Source organism: Cheilinus undulatus, linkage group 13 (assembly GCF_018320785.1).
Source record: "Cheilinus undulatus linkage group 13, ASM1832078v1, whole genome shotgun sequence".
In the NCBI taxonomy this organism is placed as follows: Eukaryota; Metazoa; Chordata; class Actinopteri; order Labriformes; family Labridae; genus Cheilinus; species Cheilinus undulatus.
In genome coordinates, this window is record NC_054877.1 from 36,297,572 (window position 1) to 36,306,847 (window position 9,276).

The following is a 9,276-nucleotide window of genomic DNA, read 5'->3' on the forward strand; positions in this document are numbered from 1 at the left end:
GATGATTTTCAGGAGCTGGCCAGCTTCGCGTGTGATGGAGAGATCTGGGCGTGGGGCAATGGTAGACTTCCATGCTCGGCTTCCTGTGGGGAAATAGTGTACATTCCTGACTTTAACCCTGCTCCCCAATGGCCCTCTGGAATAATATAGACTCCACACAGAAAGCATGCCAGAGTGGGGAAGTGCATTCACATGAGAATGCTTAGAATCTTTATAATTAGCCTGAAATGCCTTATATTATCCTTTTAGACCACTTAGTCTGCACACAAAACCTGAATAAACTTCATATATTTAGACCATGTGCAAGTTGTAAAGTGGAAGTCAAAGTAAGCATTTGTGTGAGTGCCAGCAGAGCACGAGCTGGGTTTTAGGTCAATGTGTTCACATGCTATCCTAAGCTGATTGATTTCACTTTGGATCAGGCACATTGCCCAGCAGATTAGACTTGATTAGTTTAATAAGCTGCAAAATGGGCTCTGTTTTCAATGGCCATGCCAGGGGTGATACTATTGTGTAGCAGCTGTCTTGTGTTATGACTACAAAAAAATTACTGTTTTCAGCGTCTTAACTGGGCACAAGACTACACCCTTAAGAGTGTGGCATAAGGAAGGGTTTTCAGGCAAGCTATTATCATGGCTCTGAGGATTTTTACATCACTTCACCACCTCCAGTCAAAATACACTCTATAGACAAAAGTATTCGGCTACATGACCATTACACCAAAAGGAACTGTAACAAAGTTGTACCCAAATACATGTACTTGAATATGGAGTTGCAGCTATAACAGCCTCCACTCGTCTTGGAAGGCTTTCCACACAACTGTGGAACTTGTTTCCTTAGGAGTTTGTGCCCATTCATTCTGTAGAGCATTTATGAGGTGAGGCACGGACGTTAGTCAAGAAGGCTTAGCTCACAATCTCCATCCCAGTTCATTGCAAAGATGCTTGATGAGGTTGAGCTCAGTGCTCTGTGCGGGCCAGTTAAGTTTTTCCACACCAAACTCATCAAACCATGTCCTGCTTTCCTGGGTCACGACCGCGTTAGATTAAAAAAGGCCCTCCTCAAACTGTTGCCACAGAGTTGGAAGCATAGCATTGACCACAATGTCTTGGTATGCTGAAGCATTAGATTGTCTATCACTGGAGATAAGGTGCCCAGTCCAAACCTTGAAAACAGCCCTATACCATTATCCCACCACCAGCAAACTTCACAGCTTGCACAAAGCAGTCAGGCAGACAACGTTCCCTCGGCATCAGCCAAACCCAGACTCACCCGTCTGACTGCCAAACAGAGAAGCGTGAATCGTCACTCTACAGAACATGTTTTTCACAGCTCCACAGTCCAGTGTCAGTGTGCTTTACACCACTCCATCTGATGCTTGGCATCAGACTTGGTGATGTGAAACTTGCATGCAGCTGCTCGGCCATGGAAATGTATTCGATGAAGCCCAAGCCTCCAAGTTTTTTTTGCTTACATAAATATCTTCAGAGGTTTAGAACTCTTCAGCTATGGAATCAGCAGCGCGTTCGAGACTTATACACGCCATACCCCTTAGCAGTCGTTGACCCTGCTCTGTGATTTCAGGTGGTCTTTCACTTTGTGGCTGAGTTGCTGTTGCTTCTAAACATTTCCACTTTTTAATAATATTACTTAAAGTTTTCTGTATAATATCCAGCAAAGACGAAATTTTACTGACCGTTTTGTTGCACAGCTGGCATCCATCACAGAACCACACTTGAAGTCACTGAGCTCTTCAGAACATCTCATTTTATATCACAAATGTTTGCAAATAGAGACTGCATGGCTAGGTGCTTGATTTCATACGTCTGTGGCAACAGGTCTGATTGAAACACCTAGATGTTTTACTGACAGATGTGGCCAGATTTTGTCCATATAGTGTGTGTCAGTAACTACAGGATGGAATACATTTATATAGGATGTTGCCACAGCATATCAAAAATGTAACTTTGTTGACCAGTAATCCAGTAACTGAGTGAACTTTGATGACAGTCAATAATTCAAGTTACAAGGCTGGCCTGTGCCAAGGGCAGAGATGGGCATTTTAGCTCATTATTCAATAGGTAGCCGTATGGTCTTGCTCTTGTTGTGTACTTTCATGTCACAATGTAAGAAGACAGTATGGCATTACACATGATATAAGTGAACTCAGAGACATGACATTAACAGTAGGGGTGTAACGGTTCACAGGGGTCACATTTCAGTTTGTATCTCGGTCTTGAGGTCCCCGTTTGGTAGTCCAGAATTTATAGTTGTAGGTGTCCCTCATGTATTACTTTAGCTGGTGGGAGTGCAGCTCACAGTTTGTTCCATCTGGTGTCATTTAAAACTACCTGTTATAGCTGGTAAGACCCCTGGAGTACTAAACATGACACAAAAAAGTAGAAAACATAGAATTGATGCAAATTTAAAAAGTGAAACAGAAACTAAAAGCTTAATATCTCCTGATATAAAATTATACAATGCACATGGGTGCCTGCTTCATCGACCAGGCCAAACTAGCATACTTGCAAACATTTTTCAGAGGTACATTTCCTCATCCACATCTCTCTAAAAATATTAAGTTTCCATGAAGATTTTTAAACATGTACTCATGATCCGCTGATCCTACCGTATATCCTAACAGATGCTGATAGTTTATCTTGTCATGGCCTTCCGAGGAATGAACCAGTGTTTTGAAGTCGTTTCCTTCTGTTATGACTACAACTTAATGACTTTTCCCAGTGTCTTAATTGGGTGCATGACAACACCCTGCAGGGTGTGTGCCTGTGTTAGACTTTCGGTTTTTGCCATGCTATCATCATCATCGCTCTGGGGATTTCAACATCTGTTCACTCCTGAAGTCCAAACTAAAATATTTCCCCTGCTACCGGATGGATTACCATAAAACTTGTCAGAGGTCTTCACAGGATGTAGCCTTAAAGGAAAAAACATTGTTTTGTTTTTAATGTGAAATCTCTAAACAACAGTTTAATGTATAATAGTCTGTAATATGTCACTATCTTTAGATGTTTAGAGATTTTTTTACTCAGTTTTCATAAGACTGATTTTTGCACGGTCCAATCATTATCCAAAAAAGGGTGAAACTTGGTTTTAAAGCAGTTTCTTTTTGTATGGGAGAACCATATCATTATATTTTTGTAGATTTAAACATTAGTTTTAAAATAAGGTGTGCTTTATTATTCTGCAAATATCACACATTAGAGACGTACTGAAAGCTTAGATGTTTTTACTCTTTTCCCAACCAGCTTTGGCGTGAGTTTGACTCGCCAACTGGCTCCACTGATAGTGAATAATCATTTAGTGGCATGACAATAGCAGGCGTCAGGTTCAAGTTCCATAATTAAAGGGATATTTTGTAACAATCTTGTCACGCCTTTAACCATTTTATTGCAAAATGGATATACAGTTTGACTTGGCAGAGAAGACTCTGCTCAAAAGATGCTCCTGGGTGAGTCAAGCAGCATGCTTTGATTTTCTATGGAGCATATAGCTAAACCCCATATAGATAGATACATTTATGATAATGCCTACTGAATACAATAGCATTTGTTCAAAAGCAATTACTCCATAGTTGCCTGAATCTGAATATGAGGGTGCAACAAGCTTTATGCTATAAAGGAGGAGGCTGGGGCAGAGGAGGTTAAGCTTTGCCAGCAGCAGCAGTGTGGTGCATCAGCATTAATGCAAGCAGGGATTATCAAGAAGTACATTATATTTAAATATACTGCTGTGATGAGAGAAGTTGATTGCTGTGGGCTCTGGGAGGTGAAAATTGGGATAAGCTGGCCATCAGCTGATCACGGCTGGGTGAATAACTACCATGTCCTGCATGAACCAACGCTGAGTTTTATTTCTTTTTTAGGGTTCTACCCTTCCAGACAGCATCTGTGGGTGCTGCCCAGATGGATGAAAATGTGGAATAAAAACACAAATGCTGTCAACGCTTGTCCAAATATAAAGTGGAACCTCAATATTTTACCCAATGAAGTTATCTTAAATCATTAGATTACAATTTCTCCATGTGGATAACCAAACACAATTTGCATCTGGAGCCACAGTTTCTCTTCAGATCCATAATTGACACATTTGATCAGAGCATCAGTGGAAGTGAAATCTCTGCCCCCAAACGTAGAGGTGCATCCACTGAGCTGCACCAGCATTGCTCTCTCTTACCTCAACAAATACCCACTTCCCTGGCCAAAACCCTGACTTCATGTTTATCTCCATGAACCAGTCCTGACCCACTCCACTAGACCGTCAGCAGTACCAGATTTTCTCAAAGATATCTTTAGCTATAATTGAATCTGATAGAGGCTTCGTGCTGTGTATATTTTTAGTAATCAGCAGACCAACACATGGCACAGTTCAATGTGTTTCAGCTGGACCCATTTTTCCAGTTGGGTTTCAAAGAGGCTTTCTTTATCAGCAGCTCTAAGCACTCTAATAATGGAATCCTTTTTATGTGGTGTAGAGGAAAAAACAGTTGTTGTGTTTTCCCACCACAGTTTAACCTCTACTATGTGTGAAGTAATCCTGACAAATTCTTCTCATGAACTCTGCCGTGTTGTTGTGGTTCTTCTGTTTCTATGTCTTGCAAGGCCACATGGAGACACACTGACACCACTTCCTGTAGCACTGAGACTGCTGTCAGTAACAACTGTAAACACACAGCTAAAGTGACAAACGTTCCCATCACACAAACATAAAGGACTACTTTTGCTGTATTTAGAGTCGTCATTTTACAAACCCCAGTTCCAAAAAAGGCGTGACATTTAATGTTCAGACTGACAAAATTTTCACACCCGTATGGCTCATTATGAAACTCAAAATATGACAACTGAAACCTCACACAGACAGTACTGTGCAACAGTTTTAGGTATGTAGAGCGCTAACGGTTCTTCACAGGTCCTGATGCTCCACAACCCCAGGCTGAAGAGAAGAGGCAGGGTGGCCAACGACAGTGTCGACACATTTGACATGCACGTGTGGCGCTCAGCAGCCAAGGGCGAGCCTAACAGCATTTCTTTTGTCTGGGCCTTTGCACCCCTGGAAATACGCCCAGCAACCACAAACAGTTTTCAGGTGCTTAGAACATACACACGACAACCAATGTTGTCACAACCTTCCTACCTGCCCTAACAGTACTCTAGGCTATGTTTAAGCACCACATCTACCCATAACTCCGCCCTAAAGCTGTGTTTTTTGTTTTGTTTTCATCAGATTATTTTCCCATGCCCTTGGTAATGTACAAAGACATCCAGGGCTTGACCTGGGTTGTGCTAAATCTTTCTTCCCACCCGATTGGGCACTCAGGTGGGCGTACTTGCCATTACACGCCTTACTTCAGCCTCAAATTTCGGATCAAACATGCCTAAAACTTCTGCACAGTACGGTATGAAATCAGGTAAGAACAGGAAAGAATTCCACTTTTGAATACTTCAACAATTAGAGTCTTCAGCACCAAGGTCCACACAGAGTTTTCTTAGAAGGAAGAATGATGTTAACCTGACCTGCCAGATAGACTGTCACATATAACCAGGATATATTTCACATTCATCTGGGCCAATCAGAGAGAAAAACAAAATGGGTCAGTAGACATGTGAGCTCAACAGACAGGTTTATGAACAGTGGAGCTTGTCAGTGGATAAAACTCAAGTGGAGAAACATTTTGTCTGCCAAGCGAAGCTTTCAGTGATGCTCGTTGCTCTTTATTTAACAAAGAAATGTGGTTAAGCTCAGATTAAACTGTCGCCATGCTGTAGATACATCCAAGTTGAACATCAGCAGCAGCCATTGCTATTGGCTCCCACTACAACTAGGACCCACCTGATGTAACCACCTTGTTCTTCTCAAATGATGCTGATTGTTCAGATCCATTTTCAGACCTGGTATTCAGATTGGAGCTTTGCAAGATGGATTTACCTGATGCCAGACGTGAAGTCTGGTCAATCCATCTGCTTTAAAAGGTAAGGGTGATGTAACACAGTAGTAAACATGCTCCTGTCCCAACTTTTTTGGAACATGTTGCAGGCATCAAATTCATATCCCTTCAACAGATTTATTCATTTAGATTCATTCAAAGATGCGCAAATCAGTGCATTCTGTTTTAATTCACATTTTACACAGTGCCCCAACTTTTTTGGAATTGGGGTTTGCAAAATATTAGAGCTTTTTAGGTTTGGCTTTTTTCAAGCTTAAAAGGGGAAAAAGAAACGATGCAATTGCATTTTTTGTTAAGTGTCTCTCAAGCTGAAATTTGTTGGAGCAAAAGAGAAAATGTGACCTGGTTGGATCTTGTGGACAGGCTGTTCTTCAGAAAAGTTTGGCCTGTCTGCTCTCTCAGTCAACTTGAAGCATGTCATACAGTCTGACGCCACATGACATTATTGGCAGTCGATGCTGAGGCCGTTTGTCCACTCCCTGACAGACGGAGGGATGCTGAGAGAAAGCGGCACACCCTCCAAATGCCCTGCCTGATAAGTGACCTCATTACGGCTCAACTGGGCATGTTTTTCTTATTCACAGAACGCCACGATGATGGCTGGCTCCCCGGGTGACCCCTGCTTTTGATCCATGCCAAGCTCTTAGACTTACAGGGTTTTTTTTCTTAACTTGGCTCTTGGCTCACAATTACTTTCCAGGACTGGCATTATCAGCCCGAAACACACTGAAACGCACATCTTCAATCCCTCTGCACTAGCTGTTTACAAGAACATTCATTCCTCGTACAAGTTCTGTTTGAGTGGACTGAAACAAAAGCGAAGCGACGACAGCAGGCCTGAAATATGTTATGTAAGTCTCCTTTATCTGCCCCTCACTCATCCGCACACAATACTTGCAAACGCCCCTCATAAAAATCCACTCGAAACCATAATGTTAGCCATAATATGTTGTGTCCGTGCCCAGAAGCTCTTTTTCTTGGATGACTTTGAGTTGCAGTGCTGCAGCTGTAACTAATTCTCTCCCTCTGCCTCTCCTTTTTCCCTCTTTCTCCCTTCATCCTCCCCCTGTGTCTGGAGAATGTAAACATTAAGAGGGAGGCCAATTCTCTGCCATCACAACCTTTCTACAGCTGATATGGAGACAGGGCTACACTGACCGTGCCTCTGAGCCACAAACAATTTAATGTACACACCGGGCAAAGTGTGATTATGGCTAGGAGCGTGGTGGCCCCACATTTTGCTCATAGTTTAACCCTTTCCTGGCATGTTTTCCACCCCAACGTCAACATTTCAACCATTAATCTTACGTGGGTCGACCCTTTATGTGGTTGCCATTTTATAACACCATGGATGAAGAGCCAGCCAACCCCTCTCTCTGCAGTATTACTGCCATCAGTAATGATGTCAGTTAGTCTGTTGATCTGTCACAAGGCCTTTCCTGAATCAATTACTGCTATTAAAGTTGCTTTGGGTCTCATCATTCTCAAAAACCACAATGACATTATTCTGGTGCCAACACTGGTAAAGGTCATGTTACTTTTTGTTTCAAGAAATGACATCAAAAAAGCTCATAGATTGTAAGATTTCTAGTAAATTTGGAGCCAAGGGGATGATGCATGACCTAAAGCACAGAAGTGCTGAGAAAACTCATTACTGGCTGTACTGGCATGCAGTTTGGCTGTTGTATGATCTCCAGAGACAAACCCTTATGAGTTGGCTGATCTTGTAGCTGTTTCTGTGGTCAGTCACAAACCCTAAGCTCCTCTTACATTCAAAGTACAATCCAAAAACCTGTCCCCATAGACTGTTACAACAGCCTCCCCTCTTCTAGGAAGACTCTCCACAAAATTTTGGAGAATTTCTGTGGAAATTTGTGTCAATTTATCCAGTTGAGCATTTAAGATGTCAGGCACTGATGTTGGACATTCCATTCCAGTTTGTTCCAAAGGAGCCTGATGGGGTTGAGGTCAGTCCTCTGTACTGGCCAGACAAGATCTTCCACACCAAACTCAACAAACCATCTCTTAATAGTCCTTGCTTTGTGCACTGGGGCACAGAAAACTGTTGTCACAAAGTCGGAAGCATAGCATTGTCCAAAATGTCTTGGGTATGCTGAAGCACCAGGATTGCCCTTCACTGGAGATAAGGGATTTCACCCAAACTCTTAAAAACAGCCCCAAACCATTATCTCTCCTCCACAATTGGCACAGAGCAGTCAGATAAGTAATGTTCTCCCAGAATCTGCCAAATCCAGACTCATCTGACTGACAAACATAAAAGTGTGACTCATCACTTCATAAAACATGTTTCCACTGCACCCACGGTCAAGTGTCGGTCTGCTTCACAGCACTCGATCCGACTCTTGGCATTGGACTTGGTGATGTGAAGGCTGCATGCAGCCACTCAGACATGGAAAGCCATTCATGAAGCTCCGGTAGCACAGTTTCTGTGCTTACATTAATGCCAGTGGACACTCAAAACTCTTCAGCTATCAGTATCAATCAGCAGAGCATTGGTAGCTTTTAAGCACCATGCACCTTAGCAATCATTGACCCCACTCTGTGACTTTTGTGTTCTTCCATATCATGGTTAATTTGCTTCCTTGTTTAAATAATATCACTTACAGTTAACTGTGACAAATCCAGCAGGGAAGAAAATTTCACAAACCATCTTACTGCGCAACCTTAATAATAGATATAACGGTTTTGTTAAAATCGTGGTGTTGCAAGATTGAAAGGATTATTAATGAGGGCACTTACTATCTTATGTAACAGCAACCTCTACTACGCAGCTGAGACACCAGTTGACACAGTCACCAATTAAACTAATACACTGGGAGCCTTAAGTCCATGAGTGGATGAAAATGTTGGAGAAACAAAGCACAGATAATGAGTTTGAACTGATCTGATGATATTTCTGACCATGGATATTAATATTATGCCAAATTTGCTGTGAGATTTAACATTATTGTTACCTCATCAAGTGTCTCCATGTCTGTAGTTTACATCCCACTCATTAGATAGTTGTACACAGCCTGAGCTCTCTCCTATGCCCTCTAGTGGCATCCTCCATTAACATGCATTGAGTCAGGCAAGTATTTTTAAAAGATCAATCATGCAGTAGCTGAACACAAGGTAAACAGCAAACAGGCCTTAACATGGTTTTAAAATGTGCATTTTTTACTACCAATTTGAAAAAGTAGAGGTGTAAGACTAGCAAAGGCTAAGTAATTTGGTTATCCAATGTTTAATGAGGGTAATAATTTAGGTAGGCTCTACAGGTGGGCGTTTAGACTTTCGTATTGTTTTCTGTA